This window comes from Panulirus ornatus, chromosome 19, assembly GCF_036320965.1.
Source record: "Panulirus ornatus isolate Po-2019 chromosome 19, ASM3632096v1, whole genome shotgun sequence".
NCBI classification, from domain to species: Eukaryota; Metazoa; Arthropoda; class Malacostraca; order Decapoda; family Palinuridae; genus Panulirus; species Panulirus ornatus.
The window spans coordinates 25,472,448-25,486,422 of NC_092242.1; the positions used below are offsets into that span (position 1 = coordinate 25,472,448).

The following is a 13,975-nucleotide window of genomic DNA, read 5'->3' on the forward strand; positions in this document are numbered from 1 at the left end:
ACCATGGAAAGGTCTTTGGGGCCTGGATATGGAAAGGGAGCTGTGATTTTGGTGCATTACACATGACAGCTAGAGACTGAGCATGAACGAATGTGGCCTTTTTGTCATTCCTGGGCTACCCCTCTGGAGGGGGGGATGCTATTTCATGTGTAATGTGGTGGCGATGGAAATGGATGAAGGCTGCAAGTATGAATATGTATATATGTAAATGTATGTATACATTTGAATGTATATGTATGTATATGTGCATGTATGAGCGTTTATGTATATGTATATATATATATATTTTTTTTTGCTTTGTCGCTGTCTCCTGTGTTTGCGAGGTAGCGCAAGGAAACAGACGAAAGAAATGGCCCAATCCACCCCGTACACATGTATATACATACGTCCACACACACAAATATACTTACCGACACAGCTTTCCATGGTTTACCCCAGACGCTTCACATGCCCTGATTCAATCCACTGACAGCGCGTCAACCCCGGTATACCACATCGATCCAATTCACTCTATTCCTTGCCCTCCTTTCACCCTCCTGCATGTTCAGGCCCAGATCACACAATATCTTTTTCACTCCATCTTTCCACCTCCAATTTGGTCTCCCACTTCTCCTCGTTCCCTCCACCTCCGACACATATATCCTCATGGTCAATCTTTCCTCACTCATCCTCTCCATGTGCCCAAACCACTTCAAAACACCCTCTTCTGCTCTCTCAACCACGCTCTTTTTATTTCCACACATCTCTCTTACCCTTACGTTACTTACTCGATCAAACCACCTCACACCACACATTGTCCTCAAACATCTCATTTCCAGCACATCCATCCTCCTGCGCACAACTCTATCCATAGCCCACGCCTCGCAACCATACAACATTGTTGGAACCACTATTCCTTCAAACATACCCATTTTTGCTTTCCGAGATAATGTTCTCGACTTCCACACATTCTTCAAGGCCCCCAGAATTTTCGCCCCCTCCCCCACCCTATGATCCACTTCCGCTTCCATGGTTCCATCTGCTGCCAGATCCACTCCCAGATATCTAAAACACTTCACTTCCTCCAGTTTTTCTCCATTCAAACTCACCTCCCAATTGACTTGACCCTCAACCCTACTGTACCTAATAACCTTGCTCTTATTCACATTTACTCTTAACTTTCTTCTTCCACACACTTTACCAAACTCAGTCACCAGGTTCTGCAGTTTCTCACAAGAATCAGCCACCAGCGCTGTATCATCAGCGAACAACAACTGACTCACTTCCCAAGCTCTCTCATCCCCAACAGACTTCATACTTGCCCCTCTTTCCAGGACTCTTGCATTTACCTCCCTAACAACCCCATCCATAAACAAATTAAACAACCATGGAGACATCACACACCCCTGCCGCAAACCTACATTCACTGAGAACCAATCACTTTCCTCTCTTCCTACACGTACACATGCCTTACATCCTCGATAAAAACTTTTCACTGCTTCTAACAACTTTCCTCCCACACCATATAGTCTTAATACCTTCCACAGAGCATCTCTATCAACTCTATCATATGCCTTCTCCAGATCCATAAATGCTACAAACAAATCCATCTGTTTTAATTAGTATTTCTCACATACATTCTTCAAAGCAAACACCTGATCCTCTACAACTTCAGAAATCATACTGCTCCTCCCCAATCTGGTGCTCTGTACATGCCTTTACCCTCTCAATCTATACCCTTCCATATAATTCCCAAAAATACTCAACAAACTTATGACTACTGTAATTTAACACAAACCTTTACCGTAAACCCTTTGCCTTTGTCCGATGGCACTATGCATCCATTCCACCAATCCTCAGGCACTTTACCATGATATATACATACAATGAATACCCTTACCAACCAATCACTAACACAGTCACCACCTTTTTTAATAAAATCCACTGTAATGCCATCCAAACCCACCGCCTTGCTGGCTTTCATATTCCGCAAAGCTTTCACTATCTCTTCTCTGTTTACCAAATCATTCTCCCTAACCCTTTCACTTCGCACACCACCCAGACCAAAACAACCTATATCTGCCACTCTATCATCAAACTTTCAAAATACTCACTCTATCTCCTTCTCACTTCATCACTACTTGTTATTACCTCCCCATTTCCCCCCTTCACTAATGTTCTTATCTGTTCTCTTGTCTTACGCACTTTATTTACCACTTTATTTACCTCCTTCCAAAACATCTTTTTACTCTCCCTAAAATTTAATGATCCTCTCTCACCCCAACTCTCATTTGCCCTCTTTTTCACTTCTGGCACCTTTCTCTTGACCTCCTGATGCATTCTTTTATACATCTCCCAATCATTTCCACTACTTCCCTGCAACAATCGTCCAAATGCCTCTCTCTTCTCTTTCACAAATAATCTTACTTTTTCATCCCACCACTCACTTCCTTTCTAATCTGCCCACCTCCCACTTTTCTCATGCCACATGCATCTTTTGTGCAAGCCATCAATACTTCCCGTAATACATCCCATTCCTCCCCAACTCCCCTCACGTCATTTCCTCTCACCTTCTACCATTCTACACTCAATGTCTCCTGGGACTTCCTCGAACAAGTCTCCTTTTCAAGCTCACTTACTCTCACCACTCTCTTCTAACATTCTCTCTTCTTTTCTGGTAAACCTCTACAAACCTTCAGCTTTGCCTCCACAAGATAGTGATCAGACATCCCTTCAAATACCCCTCTTAGCGCATTCCAACAATGTTGTATGGTTGCGAGGCGTGGGCTATGGATAGAGTTGTGCGCAGGAGGATGGATGTGCTGGAAATGAGATGTTTGAGGACAATGTGTGGTGTGGGGTGGTTTGATCGAGTGAGTAACGTAAGGGTAAGAGAGATGTGTGGAAATAAAAAGAGCGTGGTTGAGAGAGCAGAAGAGGGTGTTTTGAAGTGGTTTGGGCACATGGAGAGGATGAGTGAGGAAAGATTGACCAAGAGGATATATGTGTCGGAGGTGGAGGGAACGAGGAGAAGAGGGAGACCAAATTGGAGGTGGAAAGATGGAGTGAAAAAGATTTTGTGTGATCGGGGCCTGAACATGCAGGAGGGTGAAAGGAGGGCAAGGAATAGAGTGAATTGGAACGATGTGGTATACCGGGGTTGACGTGCTGTCAGTGGATTGAATCAAGGCATGTGAAGCGTCTGGGGTAAACCATGGAAAGCTGTGTAGGTATGTATATTTGCGTGTGTGGACGTATGTATATACATGTGTATGGGGGGGGTTGGGCCATTTCTTTCGTGTGTTTCCTTGCGCTACCTCGCAAACGCGGGAGACAGCGACAAAGTATAAAAAAAAAATATATATATATATATATATATATATATATATATATATATATATATATATATATATATATATATATATATGAAAAATGTAAGAAATAATTTAGAAAACTGAAACTTCTAGCTGGAAAATGAAATGAAAAATGAATACATGGTTTAAAAAGCGAGAAATACATAAGTATACATATGTAAGTAGGAGAGATTGCCTGAGAGCATTATTGGATTACGTGTTAATTGATAGGTGCGTGATAGAGAGACTTTTGGATGTTAATGTGCTGAGAGGTGCAACTGGAGGGATGTCTGATCATTATCTTGTGGAGGCGAGGGTGAAGATTTGTACGGGTTTTCAGAAAAGAAGAGAGAATGTTGGGGTGAAGAGGGTGGTGAGAGTAAGTGAGCATGGGAAGGAGTCTTGTGTGAGGAAGTACCAGGAGAGAATGAGTACAGAATGGAAAAAGGTGAGAACAAAGGAGGTAAAGGGTGTGGGGGAGGAATGGGATGTATTTAGGGAAGCAGTGATGGCTTGCGCAAAACATGCTTGTGGCATGAGAAGCATGAGAGTTGGGTTGATTAGAAAGGGTAGTGAGTGGTGGGATGAAGAAGTAAGATTATTAGTGAAAGAGAAGAGAGAGGCATTTGGACGATTTTTGCAGCGAAAAAATGCAAATGAGTGGGAGATGTATAAAAGAAAGAGACAGGAGGTCAAGAGAATGGTGCAAGAGGTGAAAAAGAGGGCAAATGAGAGTTGGGGTGAGAGAGTATCATTAAATTTTAGGGAGAATAAAAAGATGTTTTGGAAGGAGGTAAATAAAGTGCGTAAGACAAGGGAGCAAATGGGAACTTCAGTGAAGGGGGCTAATGGGGAGGTGATAACAAGTAGTGGTGATGTGAGAAGGAGATGGAGTGAGTATTTTGAAGGTTTTTGAACGTTTTGATGATAGAGTGGCAGATATAGGGTGTTTTGGTCGAGGTGGTGTGCAAAGTGAGAGGGTTAGGGAAAATGATTTGGTAAACAGAGAAGAGGTAGTAAAAGCTTTGCGGAAGATGAAAGCTGGCAAGGCAGCCGTGGTATTGCAGTGGAATTTATTAAGAAAGGGGGTGACTATTGTTGACTGGTTGGTAAGGTTGTTTAATTTATGTATGATTCATGGTGAGGTGCCTGAGGATTGGCGGAATGTGTGCATAGTGCCACTGTATAAAGGCAAAGGGGATAAGAGTGAGTGCTCAAATTACAGAGGTATAAGTTTGTTGAGTATTCCTGGTAAATTATATGGGAGGGTATTGATTGAGAGGGTGAAGGCATGTACAGAGCTTCAGATTGGGGTAGAACAGTGTGGTTTCAGAAGTGGTAGAGGATGTGTGGATCAGGTGTTTGCTTTGAAGAATGTATGTGAGAAATATTTAGAAAAGCAAATGGATTTGTATGTAGCATTTATGGATCTGGATATATATAGAGGATGTGTGGATCAGGTGTTTGCTTTGAAGAATGTATGTGAGAAATACTTAGAAAAGCAAATGGATTTGTATGTAGCATTTATGGATCTGGAGAAGGCATATGATAGAGTTGATAGAGATGCTCTGTGGAAGGTATTAAGAATATATGGTGTGGGAGGCAAGTTGTTAGAAGCAGTGAAAAGTTTTTATCGAGGATGTAAGGCATGTGTACGTGTAGGAAGAGAGGAAAGTGATTGGTTCTCATTGCATGTAGGTTTGCGGCAGGGGTGTGTGATGTCTCCATGGTTGTTTAATTTGTTTATGGATGGGGTTGTTAGGGAGGTGAATGCAAGAGTTTTGGAAAGAGGGGCAAGTATGAAGTCTGTTGTGGATGAGAGAGCTTGGTAAGTGAGTCAGTTGTTGTTCGCTGATGATACAGCGCTGGTGGCTGATTCATGTGAGAAACTGCAGAAGCTGGTGACTGAGTTTGGTAAAGTGTGTGAAAGAAGAAAGTTAAGAGTAAATGTGAATAAGAGCAAGGTTATTAGGTACAGTAGGGTTGAGGGTCAAGTCAATTGGGAGGTGAGTTTGAATGGAGAAAAACTGGAGGAAGTGAAGTGTTTTAGATATCTGGGAGTGGATCTGGCAGCGGATGGAACCATGGAAGCGGAAGTGGATCATAGGGTGGGGGAGGGGGTGAAAATTCTGGGAGCCTTGAAGAATGTGTGGAAGTCGAGAACATTATCTCGGAAAGCAAAAATGGGTATGTTTGAAGGAATAGTGGTTCCAACAATGTTGTATGGTTGCGAGGCGTGGACTATGGATAGAGTTGTGCGCAGGAGGATGGATGTGCTGGAAATGAGATGTTTGAGGACAATGTGTGGTGTGAGGTGGTTTGATCGAGTAAGTAACGTAAGGGTAAGAGAGATGTGTGGAAATAAAAAGAGCGTGGTTGAGAGAGCAGAAGAGGGTGTTTTGAAGTGGTTTGGGCACATGGAGAGAATGAGTGAGGAAAGATTGACCAAGAGGATATATGTGTCGGAGGTGGAGGGAACGAGGAGAAGAGGGAGACCAAATTGGAGGTGGAAAGATGGAGTGAAAAAGATTTTGTGTGATCGGGGCCTGAACATGCAGGAGGGTGAAAGGAGGGCAAGGAATAGAGTGAATTGGAGCGATGTGGTATACCGGGGTTGACGTGCTGTCAGTGGATTGAATCAAGGCATGTGAAGCGTCTGGGGTAAACCATGGAAAGCTGTGTAGGTATGTATATTTGCGTGTGTGGACGTATGTATATACATGTGTATGGGGGGGGTTGGGCCATTTCTTTCGTCTGTTTCCTTGCGCTACCTCGCAAACGCGGGAGACAGCGACAAAGTATAAAAAAAAAAATATATATATATATATATATATATATATATATATATATATATATATATATATATATATATATATATATATATGAAAAATGTAAGAAATAATTTAGAAAACTGAAACTTCTAGCTGGAAAATGAAATGAAAAATGAATACATGGTTTAAAAAGCGAGAAATACATAAGTATACATATGTAAGTAGGAGAGATTGCCTGAGAGCATTATTGGATTACGTGTTAATTGATAGGTGCGTGATAGAGAGACTTTTGGATGTTAATGTGCTGAGAGGTGCAACTGGAGGGATGTCTGATCATTATCTTGTGGAGGCGAGGGTGAAGATTTGTACGGGTTTTCAGAAAAGAAGAGAGAATGTTGGGGTGAAGAGGGTGGTGAGAGTAAGTGAGCATGGGAAGGAGTCTTGTGTGAGGAAGTACCAGGAGAGAATGAGTACAGAATGGAAAAAGGTGAGAACAAAGGAGGTAAAGGGTGTGGGGGAGGAATGGGATGTATTTAGGGAAGCAGTGATGGCTTGCGCAAAACATGCTTGTGGCATGAGAAGCATGAGAGTTGGGTTGATTAGAAAGGGTAGTGAGTGGTGGGATGAAGAAGTAAGATTATTAGTGAAAGAGAAGAGAGAGGCATTTGGACGATTTTTGCAGCGAAAAAATGCAAATGAGTGGGAGATGTATAAAAGAAAGAGACAGGAGGTCAAGAGAATGGTGCAAGAGGTGAAAAAGAGGGCAAATGAGAGTTGGGGTGAGAGAGTATCATTAAATTTTAGGGAGAATAAAAAGATGTTTTGGAAGGAGGTAAATAAAGTGCGTAAGACAAGGGAGCAAATGGGAACTTCAGTGAAGGGGGCTAATAGGGAGGTGATAACAAGTAGTGGTGATGTGAGAAGGAGATGGAGTGAGTATTTTGAAGGTTTTTGAACGTTTTGATGATAGAGTGGCAGATATAGGGTGTTTTGGTCGAGGTGGTGTGCAAAGTGAGAGGGTTAGGGAAAATGATTTGGTAAATAGAGAAGAGGTAGTAAAAGCTTTGCGGAAGATGAAAGCTGGCAAGGCAGCCGTGGTATTGCAGTGGAATTTATTAAAAAAGGGGGTGACTGTATTGTTGACTGGTTGGTAAGGTTATTTAATGTATGTATGACTCATGGTGAGGTGCCCGTGGATTGGCGGAATGCGTGCATAGTGCCATTGTACAAAGGCAAAGGGGATAAGAGTGAGTGCTCAAATTACAGAGGTATAAGTTTGTTGAGTATTCCTGGTAAATTATATGGGAGGGTATTGATTGAGAGGGTGAAGGCATGTACAGAGCTTCAGATTGGGGTAGAACAGTGTGGTTTCAGAAGTGGTAGAGGATGTGTGGATCAGGTGTTTGCTTTGAAGAATGTATGTGAGAAATATTTAGAAAAGCAAATGGATTTGTATGTAGCATTTATGGATCTGGATATATATAGAGGATGTGTGGATCAGGTGTTTGCTTTGAAGAATGTATGTGAGAAATACTTAGAAAAGCAAATGGATTTGTATGTAGCATTTATGGATCTGGAGAAGGCATATGATAGAGTTGATAGAGATGCTCTGTGGAAGGTATTAAGAATATATGGTGTGGGAGGCAAGTTGTTAGAAGCAGTGAAAAGTTTTTATCGAGGATGTAAGGCATGTGTACGTGTAGGAAGAGAGGAAAGTGATTGGTTCTCAGTGAATGTAGGTTTGCGGCAGGGGTGTGTGATGTCTCCATGGTTGTTTAATTTGTTTATGGATGGGGTTGTAAGGGAGGTAAATGCAAGAGTCCTGGAAAGAGGGGCAAGTATGAAGTCTGTTGGGGATGAGAGAGCTTGGGAAGTGAGTCAGTTGTTGTTCGCTGATGATACAGCGCTGGTGGCTGATTCATGTGAGAAACTGCAGAAGCTGGTGACTGAGTTTGGTAAAGTGTGTGGAAGAAGAAAGTTGAGAGTAAATGTGAATAAGAGCAAGGTTATTAGGTACAGTAGGGGTGAGGGTCAAGTCAATTGGGAGGTGAGTTTGAATGGAGAAAAACTGGAGGAAGTGAAGTGTTTTAGATATCTGGGAGTGGATCTGTCAGCGGATGGAACCATGGAAGCGGAAGTGGATCATAGGGTGGGGGAGGGGGCGAAAATTTGGGAGCCTTGAAAAATGTGTGGAAGTCGAGAACATTATCTCGGAAAGCAAAAATGGGTATGTTTGAGGGAATAGTGGTTCCAACAATGTTGTATGGTTGCGAGGCGTGGGCTATGGATAGATTTGTGCGTAGGAGGATGGATGTGCTGGAAATGAGATGTTTGAGGACAATGTGTGGTGTGAGGTGGTTTGATCGAGTAAGTAACGTAAGGGTAAGAGAGATGTGTGGAAATAAAAAGAGCGTGGTTGAGAGAGCAGAAGAGGGTGTTTTGAAATGGTTTGGGCACATGGAGAGAATGAGTGAGGAGAGATTGACCAAGAGGATATATGTGTCGGAGGTGGAGGGAACGAGGAGAAGAGGGAGACCAAATTGGAGGTGGAAAGATGGAGTGAAAAAGATTTTGTGTGATCGGGGCCTGAACATGCAGGAGGGTGAAAGGAGGGCAAGAAATAGAGTGAATTGGAGTCATGTGGTATACAGGGGTTGACGTGCTGTCAGTGGATTGAAGCAAGGCATGTGAAGCGTCTGGGGTAAACCATGGAAAGCTGTGTAGGTATGTATATTTGCGTGTGTGGACGTGTATATGTACATGTGTATGGGGGGGGGGGTTGGGCCATTTCTTTCGTGTGTTTCCTTGCGCTACCTCGCAAACGCGGGAGACAGCGACAAGTATAAAAAAAAAAAATATATATATATATATATATATATATATATATATATATATATATATATATATATATGCAAGGCAGCAGGTTTGGATGGTATTGCAGTGGAATTTATTAAAAAAAGGGGGTGACTGTATTGTTGACTGGTTGGTAAGGTTATTTAATGTATGTATGACTCATGGTGAGGTGCCTGAGGATTGGCGGAATGCGTGCATAGTGCCATTGTACAAAGGCAAAGGGGATAAGAGTGAGTGCTCAAATTACAGAGGTATAAGTTTGTTGAGTATTCCTGGTAGATTATATGGGAGGATATTGATTGAGAGGGTGAAGGCATGTACAGAGCATCAGATTGGGGAAGAGCAGTGTGGTTTCAGAAGTGGTAGAGGATGTGTGGATCAGGTGTTTGCTTTGAAGAATGTATGTGAGAAATACTTAGAAAAGCAAATGGATTTGTATGTAGCATTTATGGATCTGGAGAAGGCATATGATAGAGTTGATAGAGATGCTCTGTGGAAGGTATTAAGAATATATGGTGTGGGAGGCAAGTTGTTAGAAGCCGTGAAAAGTTTTTATCGAGGATGTAAGGCATGTGTACGTGTAGGAAGAGAGGAACTTGATTGGTGTGATGTCTCCATGGTTGTTTAATTTGTTTATGGATGGGGTTGTAAGGTAGGTGAATGCAAGAGTTTTGGAAAGAGGGGCAAGTATGAAGTCTGTTGTGAATGAGAGAGCTTGGGAAGTGAGTCAGTTGTTGTTCGCTGATGATACAGCGCTGGTGGCTGATTCATGTGAGAAACTGCAGAAGCTGGTGACTGAGTTTGGTAAAGCGTGTGAAAGAAGAAAGTTAAGAGTAAATGTGAATAAGAGCATGGTTATTAGGTACAGTAGGGTTAAGGGTCAAGTCAATTGGGAGGTAAGTTTGAATGGAGAAAAACTGGAGGAAGTAAAGTGTTTTAGATAGCTGCGAGTGGATCTGGCAGCGGATGGAACCATTGAAGCGGAAGTGAATCATAGGGTGGGGGAGGGGGCGAAAATCCTGGGAGCCTTGAAGAATGTGTGGAAGTCGAGAACATTATCTCGGAAAGCAAAAATGAGTATGTTTGAAGGAATAGTGGTTCCAACAATGTTGTATGGTTGTGAGGCGTGGGCTATGGATAGAGTTGTGCGCAGGAGGATGGATGTGCTGGAAATAAGATGTTTGAGGACAATGTGTGGTGTGAGGTGGTTTGATCGAGTAATTAATGTAAGGGTAAGAGAGATGTGTGGAAATAAAAAGAGCTTGGTTGAGAGAGCAGAAGAGGGTGTTTTGAAATGGTTTGGGCACATGGAGAGAATGAGTGAGGAAAGATTGACCAAGAGGATATATGTGTCGGAGGTGGAGGGAACGAGGAGAAGTGGGAGACCAAATTGGAGGTGGAAAGATGGAGTGAAAAAGATTTTGAGTGATCGGGGCTTGTACATTCAGGAGGGTGAAAGGTGGGCAAGGAATAGAGTGAATTGGATCGATGCGGTATACCGGGGTTGACGTGCTGTCAGTGGATTGAATCAGGGCATGTGAAGCATCTGGGGTAAACCACCGAAAGTTATGTGGGGCCTGGATGTGGAAAGGGAGCTGTGGTTTCGGGCATTATTGTATGACAGCTAGAGACTGAGTGTGAACGAATGGGGCCTTTGTTGTCTTTTCCTAGCGCTACCTCGCACACATGAGGGGGGAGGGGGATGGTAATCCATGTGTGGCGAGGTGGCGATGGGAATGAATAAAGGCAGACAGTGTGAATTGTGTGCATGGGTATATATGTATGTGTCTGTGTGTGTATATATATGTGTACATTGAGATGTATAGGTATGTATATTTGCGTTTGTGGATGTGTATGAATATACATGTGTATGGCGGTGGATTGGGCCATTTCTTTCATCTGTTTCCTTGCGCTACCTCGCAAACACAGGAAATGGCGAATAGTTTAAAAGAAAGAATATATATATATGCATATGTGGGTGGTTGAGCCATATTTCTGTTCCCTTGTGCATCCTCTCAGATGCTAACACCAGATCCACATATCCTCTACCACCAATGAAACCACACTGCTCTTCCCCAACTGATGCTCTGTGCATGCCTTCACCCTCTCAATCAGTACCCTCCCATATAATTTCCCAGGAATACTCAACAGACTTATGCCTCTTTAGTTTGAACACTCGCCTTTATCCCCTTTGTCTTAGTACAGTGGCACTATGCATGCATTCCGACAATCCTCAGGCACTTAACCGTGGTCTATACATACACTGAATATCCTTACCAATTAATCAACAAGACAGTCACCCCCTTTTCTAATAAATTCCTCTGAAATACCATCCAAAACTGCCTTCTTGCCAGGTTTCATCTAGCGCAAAGCTTTCACTACATTTTTGCTCTTAACCAAATCATTCTTCCTCACACTTTCACTTCACACACCACCTTGACCAAAACATCTTGTATCTGCCACTCTATCATGAAACACATTCAACAAACCTTCAAAATACACTCCATCTCCTTCTCACTTCATCACTATCTGTTATTACTTGCCCCCTTTCAGTGATGTTCCCATTTGTTTGCTTGTCTTACAGACATTATTTACCTCTTTCCAAAACATCTTTTTAGTCTTCTTAGAATTTGATGATACTATCTCACCCCCAACTCTCATTGCCCTCTTTTTCAACCTTTGCACCTTTCTCTTGACCTCTGCCACTTTCTTTTATACATCTCCCAGTCATTTGCACTACCTCCCTGCAAGTATTATCCAAACACCTCTTTTTTCTCATTCACTAACAACTTTACTTCTTCCTCCCACTGCTCAATTCCCTTTCCAATCTGCCCACCTCCCACCTTTCTCATGCCAAATGCATCTTTTGCACAAGCCATCACTGCTTCCATAAGTGCATCCCATTCCTCACCTACTCCCCTTTTGGCATTTCCTCTCACTTTTTGCCATTCTGCACTCAATCTCTCTTGGTACTTCCTCACACGTGTCCTTTCCAAACTCACTCACTCTCACCACTCTCTTCTCCCTAACATTCTCTTTCTTTTTTGAAAACCTCCACAAATCTTCGACTTTTCCTCCACAAGATAGTAATCAGACATCCCTCCAGCTGCCCATCTCAGCACGTTTACATCCAAAAGTCTCTTTTACCTGCCTGTCAATTTACATGTAATTCAATAATGCTCTTTGACCATCTTTCCTACTCACATACATACATTTATATATGTCTCTTGTTTTAAACCAGGTATTCCCAATCACCAGTCTTTTTTCAGCACACAAATCCACATCCTCTTCATCATTTCTATTTACAACATTGAACTCCCCCATGTACACCAATTATACCCTCAACTGCCACATTATTTACCTTTGCATTTAAATCACCCATCACTATCACCCAGTCTCGAGCATTAAAGCTGCTGACAAACTCACTCAGCTGCTCCCAAAACACTTGCCTCTCATGATCTTTCTTCTCATGACCAGGTGCATAGGCACCACTAATCACCCTCTCTCTTCATCCACTTCCAGTTTTACCCACATCAATCTAGAATTTACTTTCTTACACTCAATCACACTCCCACAACTCTTGCTTCAGTAGTGCTACTCCTTCCTTAGCTCTTGTCCTCTCACCAACTCTTGACTTTGCTCCCAAGACTTTCCCAAACCACTCTTCCCCTTTACCCTTGAGCTCTGTTTCACTCAGATCCAGAACATCCAGGTTTCTTTCCTCAAACATACTACCTATCTCTCGTTTTTTCTCATCTTGGTTACATCCACACACATTCAGACTACCCAATCTGAGTCTTCAAGAAGGATGAGCACTCCCCGCTTGACTCTTATTGTACATAAGGTTTTTTAACGAGTGAATGAATACTTATTTGGATAAATAAGTGCTCATGAATGTATGTTTCAATTAACTGAATTTACATTTTAGTGTTGAATTAATGAAGAAAAGAATGAGTTGTTTGAGTAGAGAGACTGTAGGTTGTCATAGCATTTGATCCTCGGACCGTTGTTTGCCAATAGAGGGCACGATGCTGATCGTATGACTGTTAGTTACTGAGTCACTCCTTTTTGCTGTATTTCTATACCACTTACATGTTAAAGCTTGCTGACTAGCTGTTTTAGTCGCCTAGTTATTGAACTGGATGAGCTTGAGAAAGAAAAGGAAATTATTGTGTGTTGTAACTCAGTAGCAGCACAGCAAGCAGGCTGACATGAATGTGATTTGAGTGTCTGCTCAACCAACACAGCCCTATGATAGCATGATCATGGTTTACTTCCATTGAGGACTTGAAAATCCTCACATTTGCAGCAGTTTGGAAAATAACTTGATTTACTCTGTAATAAAAGGTTTGATATACACAGTGATTTGCACATCATTGTCTAGAAGAAACTCATTCCCCCAAAGTATCCTGGTTTGTTTAATGCTTATTTCCATTTTTACCTTCTTTAGTGAATATTTCTGGTTTTCATTATTGTATATATTTTAATGATTATAAAAACATTGGTATAATGGAAAAATGTATTATCCAGATTAACAAAAGTCACCCATAGAGGCAAGGTTATTAGGTTTAGCGGAGCAAAAATGGGGGTTAGTTGGGGTGTGAGAAAACTTGGAGGAAGTTAAGTGTTTTAGATACCTGGGAGTGGGCATGGCAGCAAATGAACCATAGAAGTTAAGGGGGGTCCTTTGGGAGGTGAGGGGGAGGGGAATGTTCTTGGAACATTTAGGAATGTGTGGAAAGAGAGGTCACTGAGGGGGGGGAAATGTTCTTGGAACATTTAGGAATGTGTGAAAAGAGAGGTCACTAAATGCAAGGTCAAAAATGGGTGTGTTTGAATTTATAGTAGTTGCAACATTGTTGTATCGATGCAAGACATGGGCTATAGATTAGAATGTATGGAAGAGGTGAATGTGTTGGAAACAAAATGCTGAGGACAGTTTGTGAAAAAGGAGGGATGATGTGAGTAAGTAAGGAGAGGGTAAGAGGGAAGTGTGGTAATAAGAAGAGTATGGTTTTT

General features: G+C 42.1%; 1 protein-coding gene across 10 annotated transcripts in view; it reads left to right on the top strand.

Annotated features, from left to right (window-relative positions):
- The window catches only part of Galphaq (G protein alpha q subunit), a 404,729-nt gene that overhangs the window by 30,615 nt on the left and 360,139 nt on the right, over positions 1–13,975 (top strand). The window lies entirely within an intron of this gene.